This window comes from Scylla paramamosain, unplaced genomic scaffold (genome assembly GCF_035594125.1).
Source record: "Scylla paramamosain isolate STU-SP2022 unplaced genomic scaffold, ASM3559412v1 Contig180, whole genome shotgun sequence".
NCBI classification, from domain to species: domain Eukaryota; kingdom Metazoa; phylum Arthropoda; class Malacostraca; order Decapoda; family Portunidae; genus Scylla; species Scylla paramamosain.
The window spans coordinates 35,403-60,000 of record NW_026973845.1 but is presented as its reverse complement, the minus strand read 5'-3'; the positions used below and the strand labels follow the sequence as shown (position 1 = coordinate 60,000).

Here is a 24,598-nt window from a genome sequence, read left to right as displayed (position 1 = left end):
GCAGGCCTGAGTCCAGACCGAGACCCAGAGAAATGTAAACAAACGCACCAGTCAGACTTGATATAGGAGTGAATTTGTTGCTTTTTTAAAGCGGCAGTCGGTCTGTACATGTGTGAGGTGGCGAGGGGTGTCGCCAGGGGGCGGCTAGTAGCGTCTGCCACCAGGGAAATATGTAAAAACATAAAAAAGACGCTTCTCAAGAAAGGTAAGGCCGGTTGCAGCTTTTATTTTTTCTTTATTTCTTTCCATCAGGTTAGGTTTATATTAATTCAGTTAGTTAGGTTTGCTTAAGTCTCTCTCTCTCTCTCTCTCTCTCTCTCTCTCTCTCTCTCTCTCCTCTCTCTCTCTCTCTCTCTCTCTCTCTCTCTCTCTCTGTGGTGCTAATGGTGCAGGAAGGCCTTGTCTACCTGCACCATAAGCCACTATACCATGCGTCACTGTACATTTAAACTGTACCCCAAAAACTTAACCTAACTGGCCCTCACTTAAAAAAAAATATATCGTTTTTTTTTCGTGTTCTTAATATTTCAGTGCTACAATACCACATCACTGTACCCTATGATGCTAATGGTGCAGGAAGGCCTTGTCTACCTTCACCATAAGCGACTGTACCATGCGTCACTGTACCTTAAAACTGTACCACAAAAACAACCTAACTGGCCCTCACCTGAAAAAAAATATCTTTTTTTTTTTTGTGTTTGCTTAATATTTCAGTGCTACAGTACCACAGCACTGTACTCTATGGTGCTAATGGTGCAGGAAGGCCTTGTCTACCTTCACCATAAGCCACTGTACCATGTGTCACTGTACCTTAAATCTGTACCACAAAAACAACCTAACTGGCCCTCACCTGAAAAAAAATCTCTTTTTTTTTTTAACCTAACCTAACCTAACCTAACCTTACCTAACCTAACCTAACCTAACCTAACCTGACCTGACCTGACCTAACCTAACCTAACCTAACCTAACCTGACCTAACCTAACCTAACCTAACCTAACCTGACCTGACCTAACCTAACCTAACCTAACCTAACCTAACCTAACCTAACCTATCCTAACCTAACCGAGACATTAAAAATTAGTCACAAGGCAAAAAGACGATTCAAAGTGACTGACATACCAAGCAATTAATTAGTGAAATCAGTCTTTGTTGACTACTCCAAAGCCTTTCAGTTTGTCGACCTCAGTATACTGTTAGGAAAAAGTGCATTATTAAGACATTATTAGTGGTTGTATCACGGTATTTTATAATAGACTTATAACTAGTTTCCCCTGAAAATCTTTCGTTTTCTATCATTCTTTCATTCTACACGCCTGAGCCCTGACAGAGACCCAGAGAAATGTAAACAGGCACGAGTCAGACTTGATATAGGGCTGAATTTGTTGCTTTTCAGAGAGGGGCAGTCGGTCTGTACATGCGTGAGGTGGCGAGAGGCGTGTCCAGGGGGCGGCTAGTAGCGTGTGCCACCGTGGAAATATGTACAGACATAAAGAAGACGCCCTCAAGAAAGGTAAGGCCGGTTCCAGCTTTTATTTTTATTTATTTATTTCCATCCCGGCCTGGGACCGCCCCTTTCCCGAGTCCTGAGGTGTTGGGGGACGGCCCGGGGGTGCTGTGTGCCCGTGAGTGTACCAGGTGCTCAAGCATATACAAAACAAGGAAAGTTTGAAGCATTTTTAGAGGGGCAGTCGGTCTGTACTCGTACATGCGTGTACATTAATTTTGAGGTGTTCCTTGTCATCCCCTGTCACTCCTGCCTGCCTCTGTCACCTCTACCAATCCCTGTCAAGCTCTGCCAAGCCCTTTGTCACCTCTCAAGTAATGAGGTGGCTTGAGATGTGAGATTTTAAACAGAAGCCTTTGCTGTCACCCCTGCCAAGCCCTACCAAACCCTGTCAGCCCCCACCAAGGCCCTCTCAAGCCACCACTCAACCCCCTACCGAGACCTATCAGCTCTATAATCTGAAAAAAGTGCAGTGTCTTAGGAGGGATTGATTAAGTAAACAGTGACTTATGGCCAAAATGGAACTATATGGAGATTAAGTAGAGATTAGAATAGAAGCTGAAATTGAGCAGGATAGTTACAATCACAGACTTCCAACTTGCTACTCCTTGGTGTGAAAGAATCTGCAGGAAATTAAGTACATGGCAACTCCTGTTAGTCCCTCATGTGTTCTTGAAAGCAGACTGACAGATTCAGTGTGTGACATGCTGACGTGGGGGAAGGCTGTCTGGTGGCTGCTCTATGCTGTAGCTAACAAAATGGTTGTGTTTCAAGTGTTGTCATGCCTGGAAAGTCTACAGGTCATCATTACTAGTATAAATGTGTACTACAATGGTGAAATTTAGTGAAAAAATGTGCTGTTTATGTATTGGCAGGGAAAGATTTGTGCTCATCAAGACAATGATAAAAAAATTTTTATATTATTATTATTATTACTATTTTTTTTCTTTTACTTGTTTTGCTGTAAGATGAGACTACAATAACTGCCCCTTGATGCCCTATAAGGTACCGCCAAGCACCAAGGGGCGGCCACCACGGTGCACAGTGAAGCACGTCCCAGCATCCCTGTCACCATCTTTTCCCTGCCAATAATTATGCATTACATTTCCCAACTAATTTCATTCTAGTGCAACATTTCTACTACTAATGGTGACCTGTACACTTCCCAGCATGACCAGTACAGCACTTCAAACAAACACAGCCTTTTCTTAGCCACAGCAAGGTGCAGCCACGACAGACAGCCTTCCCTAAGTCAGCATGTCACACTGCATCCATAACACTGAGCTTCCAGGAACACATCTGGGGGACTGATACAAGTTGCTGTGTAGGTCATTTGTCCCAGCAGACTCTTTCACACCAAGCAGGCATGAGGTGGTAGTCTGTGCAGTGCGTCAGTGCTTGGAATTTTGAACCGGTCTTGCTGCATCTATGGCCCAGAGACCAAACACAGACCAAACAGAGGGCTAGCTGAACCTAACACAAACCAAACAGACGCCCACCAGAACCATACACAGGCCCACAGAACTAACTGACTGGCTGGCCGGCTGACTCGCTGGCTGAGTGACTGACTGACTGACTGACTGACTGGCTGGCTGGCTGGCTTGCTGGCTGGCTTACTAACTGACTGACTGACTGACTGGCTGGCTGAGTGACTGATTGACTGGCTGGTTAGCTAGTTGGGTGGCTAGCTGGTTGGTTGAATGGCTGACTGACTGACTGACTGACTGACTGACTGACTGACTAGCTGAGTGACTGATTGATTGGCTGGTTGGTTGAATGCCTAGCTGGCTGGTTGAATGGCTGACTGACTGACTGACTGACTGACTGACTGACTGACTGACTGACTGACTAACTGACTGACTGACTAGCTGAGTGACTGATTGATTGGCTGGTTTGTCGAATGGCTAGCTGGCTGGTTGAATGGCTAACTGACTGACTGACTGACTGACTGACTGACTGACTGACTGACTGACTAACTGAGTGACTGATTGATTGGCTGGTTGGTTGAATGGCTAGCTGGCTGGTTGAATGGCTGACTGACTGACTGACTGACTGACTTACTGACTGACTGACTGACTAACTGACTAGCTGAGTGACTGATTGATTGGCTGGTTGGTTGAATGGCTGACTGACTGACTGACTGACTGACTGACTGACTGACTGACTAACTGACTGACTGACTGACTAGCTGAGTGACTGATTGATTGGCTAGTTGGTTGAATGGCTAGCTGGCTGGTTGAATGGCTGACTGACTGGCTGACTGACTGACTAACTGACTGACTGACTGACTGACTGACTGACTGACTGACTAGCTGAGTGACTGATTGATTGGCTGGTTGGTTGAATGCCTAGCTGGCTGGTTGAATGGCTGACTGACTGACTGACTGACTGACTGACTGACTGACTGACTGACTGACTGACTGACTGACTGACTAGCTGAGTGACTGATTGATTGGCTGGTTGGTTGAATGGCTAGCTGGCTGGTTGAATGGCTAACTGACTGACTGACTGACTGACTGACTGACTGACTGACTGACTGACTGACTAACTGAGTGACTGATTGATTGGCTGGTTGGTTGAATGGCTAGCTGGCTGGTTGAATGGCTGACTGACTGACTGACTGACTGACTGACTGACTGACTGACTGACTGACTGACTGACTGACTGACTGACTGACTAACTGACTAGCTGAGTGACTGATTGATTGGCTGGTTGGTTGAATGGCTAGCTGGCTGGTTGAATGGCTGACTGACTGACTGACTGACTGACTGACTGACTGACTGACTGACTGACTGACTGACTGACTGACTGAGTGACTGATTGATTGGCTAGTTGGTTGAATGGCTAGCTGGCTGGTTGAATGGCTGACTGACTGGCTGACTGACTGACTGACTGACTGACTGACTGACTGACTGACTGACTGACTAGCTGAGTGACTGATTGATTGGCTGGTTGGTTGAATGCCTAGCTGGCTGGTTGAATGGCTGACTGACTGACTGACTGACTGACTGACTGACTGACTGACTGACTGACTGACTAGCTGAGTGACTGATTTATTGGCTGGTTGGTTGAATGGCTAGCTGGCTGGTTGAATGGCTAACTGACTGACTGACTGACTGACTGACTGACTGACTGACTGACTGACTGACTGACTGACTGACTAACTGAGTGACTGATTGATTGGCTGGTTGGTTGAATGGCTAGCTGGCTGGTTGAATGGCTGACTGACTGACTGACTGACTGACTGACTGACTGACTGACTGACTGACTGACTGACTGACTAACTGACTAGCTGAGTGACTGATTGATTGGCTGGTTGGTTGAATGGCTAGCTGGCTGGTTGAATGGCTGACTGACTGACTGACTGACTGACTGACTGACTGACTGACTGACTGACTGACTGACTAGCTGAGTGACTGATTGATTGGCTAGTTGGTTGAATGGCTAGCTGGCTGGTTGAATGGCTGACTGACTGGCTGACTGACTGACTGACTGACTGACTGACTGACTGACTGACTGACTGACTGACTAGCTGAGTGACTGATTGATTGGCTGGTTGGTTGAATGGCTAGCTGGCTGGTTGAATGGCTGACTGACTGACTGACTGACTGACTGACTGACTGACTGAGGCAGAGAGACAGGTAGGTGTTGGCAGGGTTGGTTTGGTTTGGAGTGTTGAGGTTTTATGATATTGTAGAGACAGAGAGGTTCAAAGCTTAATTAGACTTGTATCTTTGAGCCATGAGTCAGTAGAGAGGGAGAAAGAGGCAGACAGGCAGAGAGACAGGAAAAACAGGGAGGAAGAAAAGCTATTTGCACTGTACCTATAGGTCAGTATGGTGTAGAGTTGTATACTTGAATCAAGAGTAAATATAGACGCAGATACGAAGGCGGGCAAGCTGAGAGAGAGGGAAAGAAAGGGTCTGAATGAAAGGGAGGAGTCAGGCCTGCAGAAGGGGAGCTTTTGGTATTGTTTACTGATTAGTGTGATAAAGTGTTGTGTTGTGTTGTGAGGTGCAGAGAAAGAGAGAGAGGCTTGTGTGGTGATATTTCATGTTGATGTACAGCAATATGAAATAGTTCTCAGGAGAGAGAGAAAGAGATAGAAATTAGTGACACACACACACACACACACACACACACACACACACACACACACAGTAATACTCTATAGAAACCTATTTCTTTCCTAATTTGTCTATCTCCATCTTGTTTTTCATTGTAAGTCATTAATGTTTATCTTGTATTGTCTTGGCATTATTAAAACATGAGGTATATTATTATTAGTGGTTGTAGTTTTGTATCACAACATTAACTTATATTAGTTTTGCCTGAAAATCTCTCGTTTTCTAACATTCTCCCATCCTGCAGGCCTGAGTCCAGACCGAGACCCAGAGAAATGTAAACAAACGCACCAGTCAGACTTGATATAGGAGTGAATTTGTTGCTTTTTAAAGCGGCAGTCGGTCTGTACATGTGTGAGGTGGCGAGGGGTGTCGCCAGGGGGCGGCTAGTAGCGTCTGCCACCAGGGAAATATGTAAAAACATAAAAAAGACGCTTCTCAAGAAAGGTAAGGCCGGTTGCAGCTTTTATTTTTTCTTTATTTCTTTCCATCAGGTTAGGTTTATATTAATTCAGTTAGTTAGGTTTGCTTAAGTCTCTCTCTCTCTCTCTCTCTCTCTCTCTCTCTCTCTCTCTCTCTCTCTCTCTCTCTCTCTCTCTCTCTCTCTCTCTCTCTCTCTCTCTCTCTCTGTGGTGCTAATGGTGCAGGAAGGCCTTGTCTACCTGCACCATAAGCCACTATACCATGCGTCACTGTACATTTAAACTGTACCCCAAAAACTTAACCTAACTGGCCCTCACTTAAAAAAAAATATATCGTTTTTTTTTCGTGTTCTTAATATTTCAGTGCTACAATACCACATCACTGTACCCTATGATGCTAATGGTGCAGGAAGGCCTTGTCTACCTTCACCATAAGCGACTGTACCATGCGTCACTGTACCTTAAAACTGTACCACAAAAACAACCTAACTGGCCCTCACCTGAAAAAAAATATCTTTTTTTTTTTGTGTTTGCTTAATATTTCAGTGCTACAGTACCACAGCACTGTACTCTATGGTGCTAATGGTGCAGGAAGGCCTTGTCTACCTTCACCATAAGCCACTGTACCATGTGTCACTGTACCTTAAATCTGTACCACAAAAACAACCTAACTGGCCCTCACCTGAAAAAAAATCTCTTTTTTTTTTAACCTAACCTAACCTAACCTAACCTTACCTAACCTAACCTAACCTAACCTAACCTGACCTGACCTGACCTAACCTAACCTAACCTAACCTAACCTGACCTAACCTAACCTAACCTAACCTAACCTGACCTGACCTAACCTAACCTAACCTAACCTAACCTAACCTAACCTAACCTATCCTAACCTAACCGAGACATTAAAAATTAGTCACAAGGCAAAAAGACGATTCAAAGTGACTGACATACCAAGCAATTAATTAGTGAAATCAGTCTTTGTTGACTACTCCAAAGCCTTTCAGTTTGTCGACCTCAGTATACTGTTAGGAAAAAGTGCATTATTAAGACATTATTAGTGGTTGTATCACGGTATTTTATAATAGACTTATAACTAGTTTCCCCTGAAAATCTTTCGTTTTCTATCATTCTTTCATTCTACACGCCTGAGCCCTGACAGAGACCCAGAGAAATGTAAACAGGCACGAGTCAGACTTGATATAGGGCTGAATTTGTTGCTTTTCAGAGAGGGGCAGTCGGTCTGTACATGCGTGAGGTGGCGAGAGGCGTGTCCAGGGGGCGGCTAGTAGCGTGTGCCACCGTGGAAATATGTACAGACATAAAGAAGACGCCCTCAAGAAAGGTAAGGCCGGTTCCAGCTTTTATTTTTATTTATTTATTTCCATCCCGGCCTGGGACCGCCCCTTTCCCGAGTCCTGAGGTGTTGGGGGACGGCCCGGGGGTGCTGTGTGCCCGTGAGTGTACCAGGTGCTCAAGCATATACAAAACAAGGAAAGTTTGAAGCATTTTTAGAGGGGCAGTCGGTCTGTACTCGTACATGCGTGTACATTAATTTTGAGGTGTTCCTTGTCATCCCCTGTCACTCCTGCCTGCCTCTGTCACCTCTACCAATCCCTGTCAAGCTCTGCCAAGCCCTTTGTCACCTCTCAAGTAATGAGGTGGCTTGAGATGTGAGATTTTAAACAGAAGCCTTTGCTGTCACCCCTGCCAAGCCCTACCAAACCCTGTCAGCCCCCACCAAGGCCCTCTCAAGCCACCACTCAACCCCCTACCGAGACCTATCAGCTCTATAATCTGAAAAAAGTGCAGTGTCTTAGGAGGGATTGATTAAGTAAACAGTGACTTATGGCCAAAATGGAACTATATGGAGATTAAGTAGAGATTAGAATAGAAGCTGAAATTGAGCAGGATAGTTACAATCACAGACTTCCAACTTGCTACTCCTTGGTGTGAAAGAATCTGCAGGAAATTAAGTACATGGCAACTCCTGTTAGTCCCTCATGTGTTCTTGAAAGCAGACTGACAGATTCAGTGTGTGACATGCTGACGTGGGGGAAGGCTGTCTGGTGGCTGCTCTATGCTGTAGCTAACAAAATGGTTGTGTTTCAAGTGTTGTCATGCCTGGAAAGTCTACAGGTCATCATTACTAGTATAAATGTGTACTACAATGGTGAAATTTAGTGAAAAAATGTGCTGTTTATGTATTGGCAGGGAAAGATTTGTGCTCATCAAGACAATGATAAAAAAATTTTTATATTATTATTATTATTACTATTTTTTTTCTTTTACTTGTTTTGCTGTAAGATGAGACTACAATAACTGCCCCTTGATGCCCTATAAGGTACCGCCAAGCACCAAGGGGCGGCCACCACGGTGCACAGTGAAGCACGTCCCAGCATCCCTGTCACCATCTTTTCCCTGCCAATAATTATGCATTACATTTCCCAACTAATTTCATTCTAGTGCAACATTTCTACTACTAATGGTGACCTGTACACTTCCCAGCATGACCAGTACAGCACTTCAAACAAACACAGCCTTTTCTTAGCCACAGCAAGGTGCAGCCACGACAGACAGCCTTCCCTAAGTCAGCATGTCACACTGCATCCATAACACTGAGCTTCCAGGAACACATCTGGGGGACTGATACAAGTTGCTGTGTAGGTCATTTGTCCCAGCAGACTCTTTCACACCAAGCAGGCATGAGGTGGTAGTCTGTGCAGTGCGTCAGTGCTTGGAATTTTGAACCGGTCTTGCTGCATCTATGGCCCAGAGACCAAACACAGACCAAACAGAGGGCTAGCTGAACCTAACACAAACCAAACAGACGCCCACCAGAACCATACACAGGCCCACAGAACTAACTGACTGGCTGGCCGGCTGACTCGCTGGCTGAGTGACTGACTGACTGACTGACTGACTGGCTGGCTGGCTGGCTTGCTGGCTGGCTTACTAACTGACTGACTGACTGACTGGCTGGCTGAGTGACTGATTGACTGGCTGGTTAGCTAGTTGGGTGGCTAGCTGGTTGGTTGAATGGCTGACTGACTGACTGACTGACTGACTGACTGACTGACTAGCTGAGTGACTGATTGATTGGCTGGTTGGTTGAATGCCTAGCTGGCTGGTTGAATGGCTGACTGACTGACTGACTGACTGACTGACTGACTGACTGACTGACTGACTAACTGACTGACTGACTAGCTGAGTGACTGATTGATTGGCTGGTTTGTCGAATGGCTAGCTGGCTGGTTGAATGGCTAACTGACTGACTGACTGACTGACTGACTGACTGACTGACTGACTGACTAACTGAGTGACTGATTGATTGGCTGGTTGGTTGAATGGCTAGCTGGCTGGTTGAATGGCTGACTGACTGACTGACTGACTGACTTACTGACTGACTGACTGACTAACTGACTAGCTGAGTGACTGATTGATTGGCTGGTTGGTTGAATGGCTGACTGACTGACTGACTGACTGACTGACTGACTGACTGACTAACTGACTGACTGACTGACTAGCTGAGTGACTGATTGATTGGCTAGTTGGTTGAATGGCTAGCTGGCTGGTTGAATGGCTGACTGACTGGCTGACTGACTGACTAACTGACTGACTGACTGACTGACTGACTGACTGACTGACTAGCTGAGTGACTGATTGATTGGCTGGTTGGTTGAATGCCTAGCTGGCTGGTTGAATGGCTGACTGACTGACTGACTGACTGACTGACTGACTGACTGACTGACTGACTGACTGACTGACTGACTAGCTGAGTGACTGATTGATTGGCTGGTTGGTTGAATGGCTAGCTGGCTGGTTGAATGGCTAACTGACTGACTGACTGACTGACTGACTGACTGACTGACTGACTGACTGACTAACTGAGTGACTGATTGATTGGCTGGTTGGTTGAATGGCTAGCTGGCTGGTTGAATGGCTGACTGACTGACTGACTGACTGACTGACTGACTGACTGACTGACTGACTGACTGACTGACTGACTGACTGACTAACTGACTAGCTGAGTGACTGATTGATTGGCTGGTTGGTTGAATGGCTAGCTGGCTGGTTGAATGGCTGACTGACTGACTGACTGACTGACTGACTGACTGACTGACTGACTGACTGACTGACTGACTGACTGAGTGACTGATTGATTGGCTAGTTGGTTGAATGGCTAGCTGGCTGGTTGAATGGCTGACTGACTGGCTGACTGACTGACTGACTGACTGACTGACTGACTGACTGACTGACTGACTAGCTGAGTGACTGATTGATTGGCTGGTTGGTTGAATGCCTAGCTGGCTGGTTGAATGGCTGACTGACTGACTGACTGACTGACTGACTGACTGACTGACTGACTGACTGACTAGCTGAGTGACTGATTTATTGGCTGGTTGGTTGAATGGCTAGCTGGCTGGTTGAATGGCTAACTGACTGACTGACTGACTGACTGACTGACTGACTGACTGACTGACTGACTGACTGACTGACTAACTGAGTGACTGATTGATTGGCTGGTTGGTTGAATGGCTAGCTGGCTGGTTGAATGGCTGACTGACTGACTGACTGACTGACTGACTGACTGACTGACTGACTGACTGACTGACTGACTAACTGACTAGCTGAGTGACTGATTGATTGGCTGGTTGGTTGAATGGCTAGCTGGCTGGTTGAATGGCTGACTGACTGACTGACTGACTGACTGACTGACTGACTGACTGACTGACTGACTGACTAGCTGAGTGACTGATTGATTGGCTAGTTGGTTGAATGGCTAGCTGGCTGGTTGAATGGCTGACTGACTGGCTGACTGACTGACTGACTGACTGACTGACTGACTGACTGACTGACTGACTGACTAGCTGAGTGACTGATTGATTGGCTGGTTGGTTGAATGGCTAGCTGGCTGGTTGAATGGCTGACTGACTGACTGACTGACTGACTGACTGACTGACTGAGGCAGAGAGACAGGTAGGTGTTGGCAGGGTTGGTTTGGTTTGGAGTGTTGAGGTTTTATGATATTGTAGAGACAGAGAGGTTCAAAGCTTAATTAGACTTGTATCTTTGAGCCATGAGTCAGTAGAGAGGGAGAAAGAGGCAGACAGGCAGAGAGACAGGAAAAACAGGGAGGAAGAAAAGCTATTTGCACTGTACCTATAGGTCAGTATGGTGTAGAGTTGTATACTTGAATCAAGAGTAAATATAGACGCAGATACGAAGGCGGGCAAGCTGAGAGAGAGGGAAAGAAAGGGTCTGAATGAAAGGGAGGAGTCAGGCCTGCAGAAGGGGAGCTTTTGGTATTGTTTACTGATTAGTGTGATAAAGTGTTGTGTTGTGTTGTGAGGTGCAGAGAAAGAGAGAGAGGCTTGTGTGGTGATATTTCATGTTGATGTACAGCAATATGAAATAGTTCTCAGGAGAGAGAGAAAGAGATAGAAATTAGTGACACACACACACACACACACACACACACACACACACACACACACACAGTAATACTCTATAGAAACCTATTTCTTTCCTAATTTGTCTATCTCCATCTTGTTTTTCATTGTAAGTCATTAATGTTTATCTTGTATTGTCTTGGCATTATTAAAACATGAGGTATATTATTATTAGTGGTTGTAGTTTTGTATCACAACATTAACTTATATTAGTTTTGCCTGAAAATCTCTCGTTTTCTAACATTCTCCCATCCTGCAGGCCTGAGTCCAGACCGAGACCCAGAGAAATGTAAACAAACGCACCAGTCAGACTTGATATAGGAGTGAATTTGTTGCTTTTTAAAGCGGCAGTCGGTCTGTACATGTGTGAGGTGGCGAGGGGTGTCGCCAGGGGGCGGCTAGTAGCGTCTGCCACCAGGGAAATATGTAAAAACATAAAAAAGACGCTTCTCAAGAAAGGTAAGGCCGGTTGCAGCTTTTATTTTTTCTTTATTTCTTTCCATCAGGTTAGGTTTATATTAATTCAGTTAGTTAGGTTTGCTTAAGTCTCTCTCTCTCTCTCTCTCTCTCTCTCTCTCTCTCTCTCTCTCTCTCTCTCTCTCTCTCTCTCTCTCTCTCTCTCTCTCTCTCTCTCTCTCTCTGTGGTGCTAATGGTGCAGGAAGGCCTTGTCTACCTGCACCATAAGCCACTATACCATGCGTCACTGTACATTTAAACTGTACCCCAAAAACTTAACCTAACTGGCCCTCACTTAAAAAAAAATATATCGTTTTTTTTTCGTGTTCTTAATATTTCAGTGCTACAATACCACATCACTGTACCCTATGATGCTAATGGTGCAGGAAGGCCTTGTCTACCTTCACCATAAGCGACTGTACCATGCGTCACTGTACCTTAAAACTGTACCACAAAAACAACCTAACTGGCCCTCACCTGAAAAAAAATATCTTTTTTTTTTTTGTGTTTGCTTAATATTTCAGTGCTACAGTACCACAGCACTGTACTCTATGGTGCTAATGGTGCAGGAAGGCCTTGTCTACCTTCACCATAAGCCACTGTACCATGTGTCACTGTACCTTAAATCTGTACCACAAAAACAACCTAACTGGCCCTCACCTGAAAAAAAATCTCTTTTTTTTTTAACCTAACCTAACCTAACCTAACCTTACCTAACCTAACCTAACCTAACCTAACCTGACCTGACCTGACCTAACCTAACCTAACCTAACCTAACCTGACCTAACCTAACCTAACCTAACCTAACCTGACCTGACCTAACCTAACCTAACCTAACCTAACCTAACCTAACCTAACCTATCCTAACCTAACCGAGACATTAAAAATTAGTCACAAGGCAAAAAGACGATTCAAAGTGACTGACATACCAAGCAATTAATTAGTGAAATCAGTCTTTGTTGACTACTCCAAAGCCTTTCAGTTTGTCGACCTCAGTATACTGTTAGGAAAAAGTGCATTATTAAGACATTATTAGTGGTTGTATCACGGTATTTTATAATAGACTTATAACTAGTTTCCCCTGAAAATCTTTCGTTTTCTATCATTCTTTCATTCTACACGCCTGAGCCCTGACAGAGACCCAGAGAAATGTAAACAGGCACGAGTCAGACTTGATATAGGGCTGAATTTGTTGCTTTTCAGAGAGGGGCAGTCGGTCTGTACATGCGTGAGGTGGCGAGAGGCGTGTCCAGGGGGCGGCTAGTAGCGTGTGCCACCGTGGAAATATGTACAGACATAAAGAAGACGCCCTCAAGAAAGGTAAGGCCGGTTCCAGCTTTTATTTTTATTTATTTATTTCCATCCCGGCCTGGGACCGCCCCTTTCCCGAGTCCTGAGGTGTTGGGGGACGGCCCGGGGGTGCTGTGTGCCCGTGAGTGTACCAGGTGCTCAAGCATATACAAAACAAGGAAAGTTTGAAGCATTTTTAGAGGGGCAGTCGGTCTGTACTCGTACATGCGTGTACATTAATTTTGAGGTGTTCCTTGTCATCCCCTGTCACTCCTGCCTGCCTCTGTCACCTCTACCAATCCCTGTCAAGCTCTGCCAAGCCCTTTGTCACCTCTCAAGTAATGAGGTGGCTTGAGATGTGAGATTTTAAACAGAAGCCTTTGCTGTCACCCCTGCCAAGCCCTACCAAACCCTGTCAGCCCCCACCAAGGCCCTCTCAAGCCACCACTCAACCCCCTACCGAGACCTATCAGCTCTATAATCTGAAAAAAGTGCAGTGTCTTAGGAGGGATTGATTAAGTAAACAGTGACTTATGGCCAAAATGGAACTATATGGAGATTAAGTAGAGATTAGAATAGAAGCTGAAATTGAGCAGGATAGTTACAATCACAGACTTCCAACTTGCTACTCCTTGGTGTGAAAGAATCTGCAGGAAATTAAGTACATGGCAACTCCTGTTAGTCCCTCATGTGTTCTTGAAAGCAGACTGACAGATTCAGTGTGTGACATGCTGACGTGGGGGAAGGCTGTCTGGTGGCTGCTCTATGCTGTAGCTAACAAAATGGTTGTGTTTCAAGTGTTGTCATGCCTGGAAAGTCTACAGGTCATCATTACTAGTATAAATGTGTACTACAATGGTGAAATTTAGTGAAAAAATGTGCTGTTTATGTATTGGCAGGGAAAGATTTGTGCTCATCAAGACAATGATAAAAAAAAATTTTATATTATTATTATTATTACTATTTTTTTTCTTTTACTTGTTTTGCTGTAAGATGAGACTACAATAACTGCCCCTTGATGCCCTATAAGGTACCGCCAAGCACCAAGGGGCGGCCACCACGGTGCACAGTGAAGCACGTCCCAGCATCCCTGTCACCATCTTTTCCCTGCCAATAATTATGCATTACATTTCCCAACTAATTTCATTCTAGTGCAACATTTCTACTACTAATGGTGACCTGTACACTTCCCAGCATGACCAGTACAGCACTTCAAACAAACACAGCCTTTTCTTAGCCACAGCAAGGTGCAGCCACGACAGACAGCCTTCCCTAAGTCAGCATGTCACACTGCATCCATAACACTGAGCTTCCAGGAACACATCTGGGGGACTGATACAAGTTGCTGTGTAGGTCATTTGTCCCAGCAGACTCTTTCACACCAAGCAGGCATGAGGTGGTAGTCTGTGCAGTGCGTCAGTGCTTGGAATTTTGAACCGGTCTTGCTGCATCTATGGCCCAGAGACCAAACACAGACCAAACAGAGGGCTAGCTGAACCTAACACAAACCAAACAGACGCCCACCAGAACCATACACAGGCCCACAGAACTAACTGACTGGCTGGCCGGCTGACTCGCTGGCTGAGTGACTGACTGACTGACTGACTGACTGGCTGGCTGGCTGGCTTGCTGGCTGGCTTACTAACTGACTGACTGACTGACTGGCTGGCTGAGTGACTGATTGACTGGCTGGTTAGCTAGTTGGGTGGCTAGCTGGTTGGTTGAATGGCTGACTGACTGACTGACTGACTGACTGACTGACTGACTAGCTGAGTGACTGATTGATTGGCTGGTTGGTTGAATGCCTAGCTGGCTGGTTGAATGGCTGACTGACTGACTGACTGACTGACTGACTGACTGACTGACTGACTGACTAACTGACTGACTGACTAGCTGAGTGACTGATTGATTGGCTGGTTTGTCGAATGGCTAGCTGGCTGGTTGAATGGCTAACTGACTGACTGACTGACTGACTGACTGACTGACTGACTGACTGACTAACTGAGTGACTGATTGATTGGCTGGTTGGTTGAATGGCTAGCTGGCTGGTTGAATGGCTGACTGACTGACTGACTGACTGACTTACTGACTGACTGACTGACTAACTGACTAGCTGAGTGACTGATTGATTGGCTGGTTGGTTGAATGGCTGACTGACTGACTGACTGACTGACTGACTGACTGACTGACTAACTGACTGACTGACTGACTAGCTGAGTGACTGATTGATTGGCTAGTTGGTTGAATGGCTAGCTGGCTGGTTGAATGGCTGACTGACTGGCTGACTGACTGACTAACTGACTGACTGACTGACTGACTGACTGACTGACTGACTAGCTGAGTGACTGATTGATTGGCTGGTTGGTTGAATGCCTAGCTGGCTGGTTGAATGGCTGACTGACTGACTGACTGACTGACTGACTGACTGACTGACTGACTGACTGACTGACTGACTGACTAGCTGAGTGACTGATTGATTGGCTGGTTGGTTGAATGGCTAGCTGGCTGGTTGAATGGCTAACTGACTGACTGACTGACTGACTGACTGACTGACTGACTGACTGACTGACTAACTGAGTGACTGATTGATTGGCTGGTTGGTTGAATGGCTAGCTGGCTGGTTGAATGGCTGACTGACTGACTGACTGACTGACTGACTGACTGACTGACTGACTGACTGACTGACTGACTGACTGACTGACTAACTGACTAGCTGAGTGACTGATTGATTGGCTGGTTGGTTGAATGGCTAGCTGGCTGGTTGAATGGCTGACTGACTGACTGACTGACTGACTGACTGACTGACTGACTGACTGACTGACTGACTGACTGACTGAGTGACTGATTGATTGGCTAGTTGGTTGAATGGCTAGCTGGCTGGTTGAATGGCTGACTGACTGGCTGACTGACTGACTGACTGACTGACTGACTGACTGACTGACTGACTGACTAGCTGAGTGACTGATTGATTGGCTGGTTGGTTGAATGCCTAGCTGGCTGGTTGAATGGCTGACTGACTGACTGACTGACTGACTGACTGACTGACTGACTGACTGACTGACTAGCTGAGTGACTGATTTATTGGCTGGTTGGTTGAATGGCTAGCTGGCTGGTTGAATGGCTAACTGACTGACTGACTGACTGACTGACTGACTGACTGACTGACTGACTGACTGACTGACTGACTAACTGAGTGACTGATTGATTGGCTGGTTGGTTGAATGGCTAGCTGGCTGGTTGAATGGCTGACTGACTGACTGACTGACTGACTGACTGACTGACTGACTGACTGACTGACTGACTGACTAACTGACTAGCTGAGTGACTGATTGATTGGCTGGTTGGTTGAATGGCTAGCTGGCTGGTTGAATGGCTGACTGACTGACTGACTGACTGACTGACTGACTGACTGACTGACTGACTGACTGACTAGCTGAGTGACTGATTGATTGGCTAGTTGGTTGAATGGCTAGCTGGCTGGTTGAATGGCTGACTGACTGGCTGACTGACTGACTGACTGACTGACTGACTGACTGACTGACTGACTGACTGACTAGCTGAGTGACTGATTGATTGGCTGGTTGGTTGAATGGCTAGCTGGCTGGTTGAATGGCTGACTGACTGACTGACTGACTGACTGACTGACTGACTGAGGCAGAGAGACAGGTAGGTGTTGGCAGGGTTGGTTTGGTTTGGAGTGTTGAGGTTTTATGATATTGTAGAGACAGAGAGGTTCAAAGCTTAATTAGACTTGTATCTTTGAGCCATGAGTCAGTAGAGAGGGAGAAAGAGGCAGACAGGCAGAGAGACAGGAAAAACAGGGAGGAAGAAAAGCTATTTGCACTGTACCTATAGGTCAGTATGGTGTAGAGTTGTATACTTGAATCAAGAGTAAATATAGACGCAGATACGAAGGCGGGCAAGCTGAGAGAGAGGGAAAGAAAGGGTCTGAATGAAAGGGAGGAGTCAGGCCTGCAGAAGGGGAGCTTTTGGTATTGTTTACTGATTAGTGTGATAAAGTGTTGTGTTGTGTTGTGAGGTGCAGAGAAAGAGAGAGAGGCTTGTGTGGTGATATTTCATGTTGATGTACAGCAATATGAAATAGTTCTCAGGAGAGAGAGAAAGAGATAGAAATTAGTGACACACACACACACACACACACACACACACACACACACACACACACAGTAATACTCTATAGAAACCTATTTCTTTCCTAATTTGTCTATCTCCATCTTGTTTTTCATTGTAAGTCATTAATGTTTATCTTGTATTGTCTTGGCATTATTAAAACATGAGGTATATTATTATTAGTGGTTGTAGTTTTGTATCACAACATTAACTTATATTAGTTTTGCCTGAAAATCTCTCGTTTTCTAACATTCTCCCATCCTGCAGGCCTGAGTCCAGACCGAGACCCAGAGAAATGTAAACAAACGCACCAGTCAGACTTGATATAGGAGTGAATTTGTTGCTTTTTAAAGCGGCAGTCGGTCTGTACATGTGTGAGGTGGCGAGGGGTGTCGCCAGGGGGCGGCTAGTAGCGTCTGCCACCAGGGAAATATGTAAAAACATAAAAAAGACGCTTCTCAAGAAAGGTAAGGCCGGTTGCAGCTTTTATTTTTTCTTTATTTCTTTCCATCAGGTTAAGTTTATATTAATTCAGTTAGTTAGGTTTGCTTAAGTCTCTCTCTCTCTCTCTCTCTCTCTCTCTCTCTCTCTCTCTCTCTCTCTCTCTCTCTCTCTCTCTCTCTCTCTCTCTCTCTCTCTGTGGTGCTAATGGTGCAGGAAGGCCTTGTCTACCTGCACCATAAGCCACTATACCATGCGTCACTGTACATTTAAACTGTACCCCAAAAACTTAACCTAACTGGCCCTCACTTAAAAAAAAATATATCGTTTTTTTTTCGTGTTCTTAATATTTCAGTGCTACAATACCACATCACTGTACCCTATGATGCTAATGGTGCAGGAAGGCCTTGTCTACCTTCACCATAAGCGACTGTACCATGCGTCACTGTACCTTAAAACTGTACCACAAAAACAACCTAACTGGCCCTCACCTGAAAAAAAATATCTTTTTTTTTTTGTGTTTGCTTAATATTTCAGTGCTACAGTACCACAGCACTGTACTCTATGGTGCTAATGGTGCAGGAAGGCCTTGTCTACCTTCACCATAAGCCACTGTACCATGTGTCACTGTACCTTAAATCTGTACCACAAAAACAACCTAACTGGCCCTCACCTGAAAAAAAATCTCTTTTTTTTTTAACCTAACCTAACCTAACCTAACCTTACCTAACCTAACCTAACCTAACCTAACCTGACCTGACCTGACCTAACCTAACCTAACCTAACCTAACCTGACCTAACCTAACCTAACCTAACCTAACCTGACCTGACCTAACCTAACCTAACCTAACCTAACCTAACCTAACCTAACCTATCCTAACCTAACCGAGACATTAAAAATTAGTCACAAGGCAAAAAGACGATTCAAAGTGACTGACATACCAAGCAATTAATTAGTGAAATCAGTCTTTGTTGACTACTCCAAAGCCTTTCAGTTTGTCGACCTCAGTATACTGTTAGGAAAAAGTGCATTATTAAGACATTATTAGTGGTTGTATCACGGTATTTTATAATAGACTTATAACTAGTTTCCCCTGAAAATCTTTCGTTTTCTATCATTCTTTCATTCTACACGCCTGAGCCCTGACAGAGACCCAGAGAAATGTAAACAGGCACGAGTCAGACTTGATATAGGGCTGAATTTGTTGCTTTTCAGAGAGGGGCAGTCGGTCTGTACATGCGTGAGGTGGCGAGAGGCGTGTCCAGGGGGCGGCTAGTAGCGTGTGCCACCGTGGAAATATGTACAGACATAAAGAAGACGCCCTCAAGAAAGGTAAGGCCGGTTCCAGCTTTTATTTTTATTTATTTATTTCCATCCCGGCCTGGGACCGCCCCTTTCCCGAGTCCTGAGGTGTTGGGGGACGGCCCGGGGGTGCTGTGTGCCCGTGAGTGTACCAGGTGCTCAAGCATATACAAAACAAGGAAAGTTTGAAGCATTTTTAGAGGGGCAGTCGGTCTGTACTCGTACATGCGTGTACATTAATTTTGAGGTGTTCCTTGTCATCCCCTGTCACTCCTGCCTGCCTCTGTCACCTCTACCAATCCCTGTCAAGCTCTGCCAAGCCCTTTGTCACCTCTCAAGTAATGAGGTGGCTTGAGATGTGAGATTTTAAACAGAAGCCTTTGCTGTCACCCCTGCCAAGCCCTACCAAACCCTGTCAGCCCCCACCAAGGCCCTCTCAAGCCACCACTCAACCCCCTACCGAGACCTATCAGCTCTATAATCTGAAAAAAGTGCAGTGTCTTAGGAGGGATTGATTAAGTAAACAGTGACTTATGGCCAAAATGGAACTATATGGAGATTAAGTAGAGATTAGAATAGAAGCTGAAATTGAGCAGGATAGTTACAATCACAGACTTCCAACTTGCTACTCCTTGGTGTGAAAGAATCTGCAGGAAATTAAGTACATGGCAACTCCTGTTAGTCCCTCATGTGTTCTTGAAAGCAGACTGACAGATTCAGTGTGTGACATGCTGACGTGGGGGAAGGCTGTCTGGTGGCTGCTCTATGCTGTAGCTAACAAAATGGTTGTGTTTCAAGTGTTGTCATGCCTGGAAAGTCTACAGGTCATCATTACTAGTATAAATGTGTACTACAATGGTGAAATTTAGTGAAAAAATGTGCTGTTTATGTATTGGCAGGGAAAGATTTGTGCTCATCAAGACAATGATAAAAAAAAATTTTATATTATTATTATTATTACTATTTTTTTTCTTTTACTTGTTTTGCTGTAAGATGAGACTACAATAACTGCCCCTTGATGCCCTATAAGGTACCGCCAAGCACCAAGGGGCGGCCACCACGGTGCACAGTGAAGCACGTCCCAGCATCCCTGTCACCATCTTTTCCCTGCCAATAATTATGCATTACATTTCCCAACTAATTTCATTCTAGTGCAACATTTCTACTACTAATGGTGACCTGTACACTTCCCAGCATGACCAGTACAGCACTTCAAACAAACACAGCCTTTTCTTAGCCACAGCAAGGTGCAGCCACGACAGACAGCCTTCCCTAAGTCAGCATGTCACACTGCATCCATAACACTGAGCTTCCAGGAACACATCTGGGGGACTGATACAAGTTGCTGTGTAGGTCATTTGTCCCAGCAGACTCTTTCACACCAAGCAGGCATGAGGTGGTAGTCTGTGCAGTGCGTCAGTGCTTGGAATTTTGAACCGGTCTTGCTGCATCTATGGCCCAGAGACCAAACACAGACCAAACAGAGGGCTAGCTGAACCTAACACAAACCAAACAGACGCCCACCAGAACCATACACAGGCCCACAGAACTAACTGACTGGCTGGCCGGCTGACTCGCTGGCTGAGTGACTGACTGACTGACTGACTGACTGGCTGGCTGGCTGGCTTGCTGGCTGGCTTACTAACTGACTGACTGACTGACTGGCTGGCTGAGTGACTGATTGACTGGCTGGTTAGCTAGTTGGGTGGCTAGCTGGTTGGTTGAATGGCTGACTGACTGACTGACTGACTGACTGACTGACTGACTAGCTGAGTGACTGATTGATTGGCTGGTTGGTTGAATGCCTAGCTGGCTGGTTGAATGGCTGACTGACTGACTGACTGACTGACTGACTGACTGACTGACTGACTGACTAACTGACTGACTGACTAGCTGAGTGACTGATTGATTGGCTGGTTTGTCGAATGGCTAGCTGGCTGGTTGAATGGCTAACTGACTGACTGACTGACTGACTGACTGACTGACTGACTGACTGACTAACTGAGTGACTGATTGATTGGCTGGTTGGTTGAATGGCTAGCTGGCTGGTTGAATGGCTGACTGACTGACTGACTGACTGACTTACTGACTGACTGACTGACTAACTGACTAGCTGAGTGACTGATTGATTGGCTGGTTGGTTGAATGGCTGACTGACTGACTGACTGACTGACTGACTGACTGACTGACTAACTGACTGACTGACTGACTAGCTGAGTGACTGATTGATTGGCTAGTTGGTTGAATGGCTAGCTGGCTGGTTGAATGGCTGACTGACTGGCTGACTGACTGACTAACTGACTGACTGACTGACTGACTGACTGACTAGCTGAGTGACTGATTGATTGGCTGGTTGGTTGAATGCCTAGCTGGCTGGTTGAATGGCTGACTGACTGACTGACTGACTGACTGACTGACTGACTGACTGACTGACTGACTGACTGACTGACTAGCTGAGTGACTGATTGATTGGCTGGTTGGTTGAATGGCTAGCTGGCTGGTTGAATGGCTAACTGACTGACTGACTGACTGACTGACTGACTGACTGACTGACTGACTGACTAACTGAGTGACTGATTGATTGGCTGGTTGGTTGAATGGCTAGCTGGCTGGTTGAATGGCTGACTGACTGACTGACTGACTGACTGACTGACTGACTGACTGACTGACTGACTGACTGACTGACTGACTGACTAACTGACTAGCTGAGTGACTGATTGATTGGCTGGTTGGTTGAATGGCTAGCTGGCTGGTTGAATGGCTGACTGACTGACTGACTGACTGACTGACTGACTGACTGACTGACTGACTGACTGACTGACTGACTGAGTGACTGATTGATTGGCTAGTTGGTTGAATGGCTAGCTGGCTGGTTGAATGGCTGACTGACTGGCTGACTGACTGACTGACTGACTGACTGACTGACTGACTGACTGACTGACTAGCTGAGTGACTGATTGATTGGCTGGTTGGTTGAATGCCTAGCTGGCTGGTTGAATGGCTGACTGACTGACTGACTGACTGACTGACTGACTGACTGACTGACTGACTGACTAGCTGAGTGACTGATTTATTGGCTGGTTGGTTGAATGGCTAGCTGGCTGGTTGAATGGCTAACTGACTGACTGACTGACTGACTGACTGACTGACTGACTGACTGACTGACTGACTAACTGAGTGACTGATTGATTGGCTGGTTGGTTGAATGGCTAGCTGGCTGGTTGAATGGCTGACTGACTGACTGACTGACTGACTGACTGACTGACTGACTGACTGACTGACTGACTGACTAACTGACTAGCTGAGTGACTGATTGATTGGCTGGTTGGTTGAATGGCTAGCTGGCTGGTTGAATGGCTGACTGACTGACTGACTGACTGACTGACTGACTGACTGACTGACTGACTGACTGACTAGCTGAGTGACTGATTGATTGGCTAGTTGGTTGAATGGCTAGCTGGCTGGTTGAATGGCTGACTGACTGGCTGACTGACTGACTGACTGACTGACTGACTGACTGACTGACTGACTGACTGACTAGCTGAGTGACTGATTGATTGGCTGGTTGGTTGAATGGCTAGCTGGCTGGTTGAATGGCTGACTGACTGACTGACTGACTGACTGACTGACTGACTGAGGCAGAGAGACAGGTAGGTGTTGGCAGGGTTGGTTTGGTTTGGAGTGTTGAGGTTTTATGATATTGTAGAGACAGAGAGGTTCAAAGCTTAATTAGACTTGTATCTTTGAGCCATGAGTCAGTAGAGAGGGAGAAAGAGGCAGACAGGCAGAGAGACAGGAAAAACAGGGAGGAAGAAAAGCTATTTGCACTGTACCTATAGGTCAGTATGGTGTAGAGTTGTATACTTGAATCAAGAGTAAATATAGACGCAGATACGAAGGCGGGCAAGCTGAGAGAGAGGGAAAGAAAGGGTCTGAATGAAAGGGAGGAGTCAGGCCTGCAGAAGGGGAGCTTTTGGTATTGTTTACTGATTAGTGTGATAAAGTGTTGTGTTGTGTTGTGAGGTGCAGAGAAAGAGAGAGAGGCTTGTGTGGTGATATTTCATGTTGATGTACAGCAATATGAAATAGTTCTCAGGAGAGAGAGAAAGAGATAGAAATTAGTGACACACACACACACACACACACACACACACACACACACACACACAGTAATACTCTATAGAAACCTATTTCTTTCCTAATTTGTCTATCTCCATCTTGTTTTTCATTGTAAGTCATTAATGTTTATCTTGTATTGTCTTGGCATTATTAAAACATGAGGTATATTATTATTAGTGGTTGTAGTTTTGTATCACAACATTAACTTATATTAGTTTTGCCTGAAAATCTCTCGTTTTCTAACATTCTCCCATCCTGCAGGCCTGAGTCCAGACCGAGACCCAGAGAAATGTAAACAAACGCACCAGTCAGACTTGATATAGGAGTGAATTTGTTGCTTTTTAAAGCGGCAGTCGGTCTGTACATGTGTGAGGTGGCGAGGGGTGTCGCCAGGGGGCGGCTAGTAGCGTCTGCCACCAGGGAAATATGTAAAAACATAAAAAAGACGCTTCTCAAGAAAGGTAAGGCCGGTTGCAGCTTTTATTTTTTCTTTATTTCTTTCCATCAGGTTAAGTTTATATTAATTCAGTTAGTTAGGTTTGCTTAAGTCTCTCTCTCTCTCTCTCTCTCTCTCTCTCTCTCTCTCTCTCTCTCTCTCTCTCTCTCTCTCTCTCTCTCTCTCTCTCTCTCTCTCTCTCTCTCTGTGGTGCTAATGGTGCAGGAAGGCCTTGTCTACCTGCACCATAAGCCACTATACCATGCGTCACTGTACATTTAAACTGTACCCCAAAAACTTAACCTAACTGGCCCTCACTTAAAAAAAAATATATCGTTTTTTTTTCGTGTTCTTAATATTTCAGTGCTACAATACCACATCACTGTACCCTATGATGCTAATGGTGCAGGAAGGCCTTGTCTACCTTCACCATAAGCGACTGTACCATGCGTCACTGTACCTTAAAACTGTACCACAAAAACAACCTAACTGGCCCTCACCTGAAAAAAAATATCTTTTTTTTTTTGTGTTTGCTTAATATTTCAGTGCTACAGTACCACAGCACTGTACTCTATGGTGCTAATGGTGCAGGAAGGCCTTGTCTACCTTCACCATAAGCCACTGTACCATGTGTCACTGTACCTTAAATCTGTACCACAAAAACAACCTAACTGGCCCTCACCTGAAAAAAAATCTCTTTTTTTTTTAACCTAACCTAACCTAACCTAACCTTACCTAACCTAACCTAACCTAACCTAACCTGACCTGACCTGACCTAACCTAACCTAACCTAACCTAACCTGACCTAACCTAACCTAACCTAACCTAACCTGACCTGACCTAACCTAACCTAACCTAACCTAACCTAACCTAACCTAACCTATCCTAACCTAACCGAGACATTAAAAATTAGTCACAAG

At 45.4% G+C, this 24,598-nt stretch overlaps 1 long non-coding RNA gene across 1 annotated transcript in view; it reads left to right on the top strand.

Moving 5' to 3' along the window:
• The first annotated feature begins 190 nt into the window (after nt 1–190).
• LOC135099678 (uncharacterized) overlaps nt 191–24,598 on the top strand; it is a 58,514-nt gene continuing 34,106 nt past the window's right edge. Inside the window, exons 1-9 of the long non-coding RNA XR_010268274.1 lie at nt 191–205; nt 1,395–1,511; nt 5,877–6,076; nt 7,277–7,393; nt 11,761–11,960; nt 13,162–13,278; nt 17,647–17,846; nt 19,037–19,153; nt 23,504–23,703. This is a non-coding gene — a long non-coding RNA (uncharacterized LOC135099678). The remainder of the gene's footprint in view (nt 206–1,394; nt 1,512–5,876; nt 6,077–7,276; nt 7,394–11,760; nt 11,961–13,161; nt 13,279–17,646; nt 17,847–19,036; nt 19,154–23,503; nt 23,704–24,598) is intronic.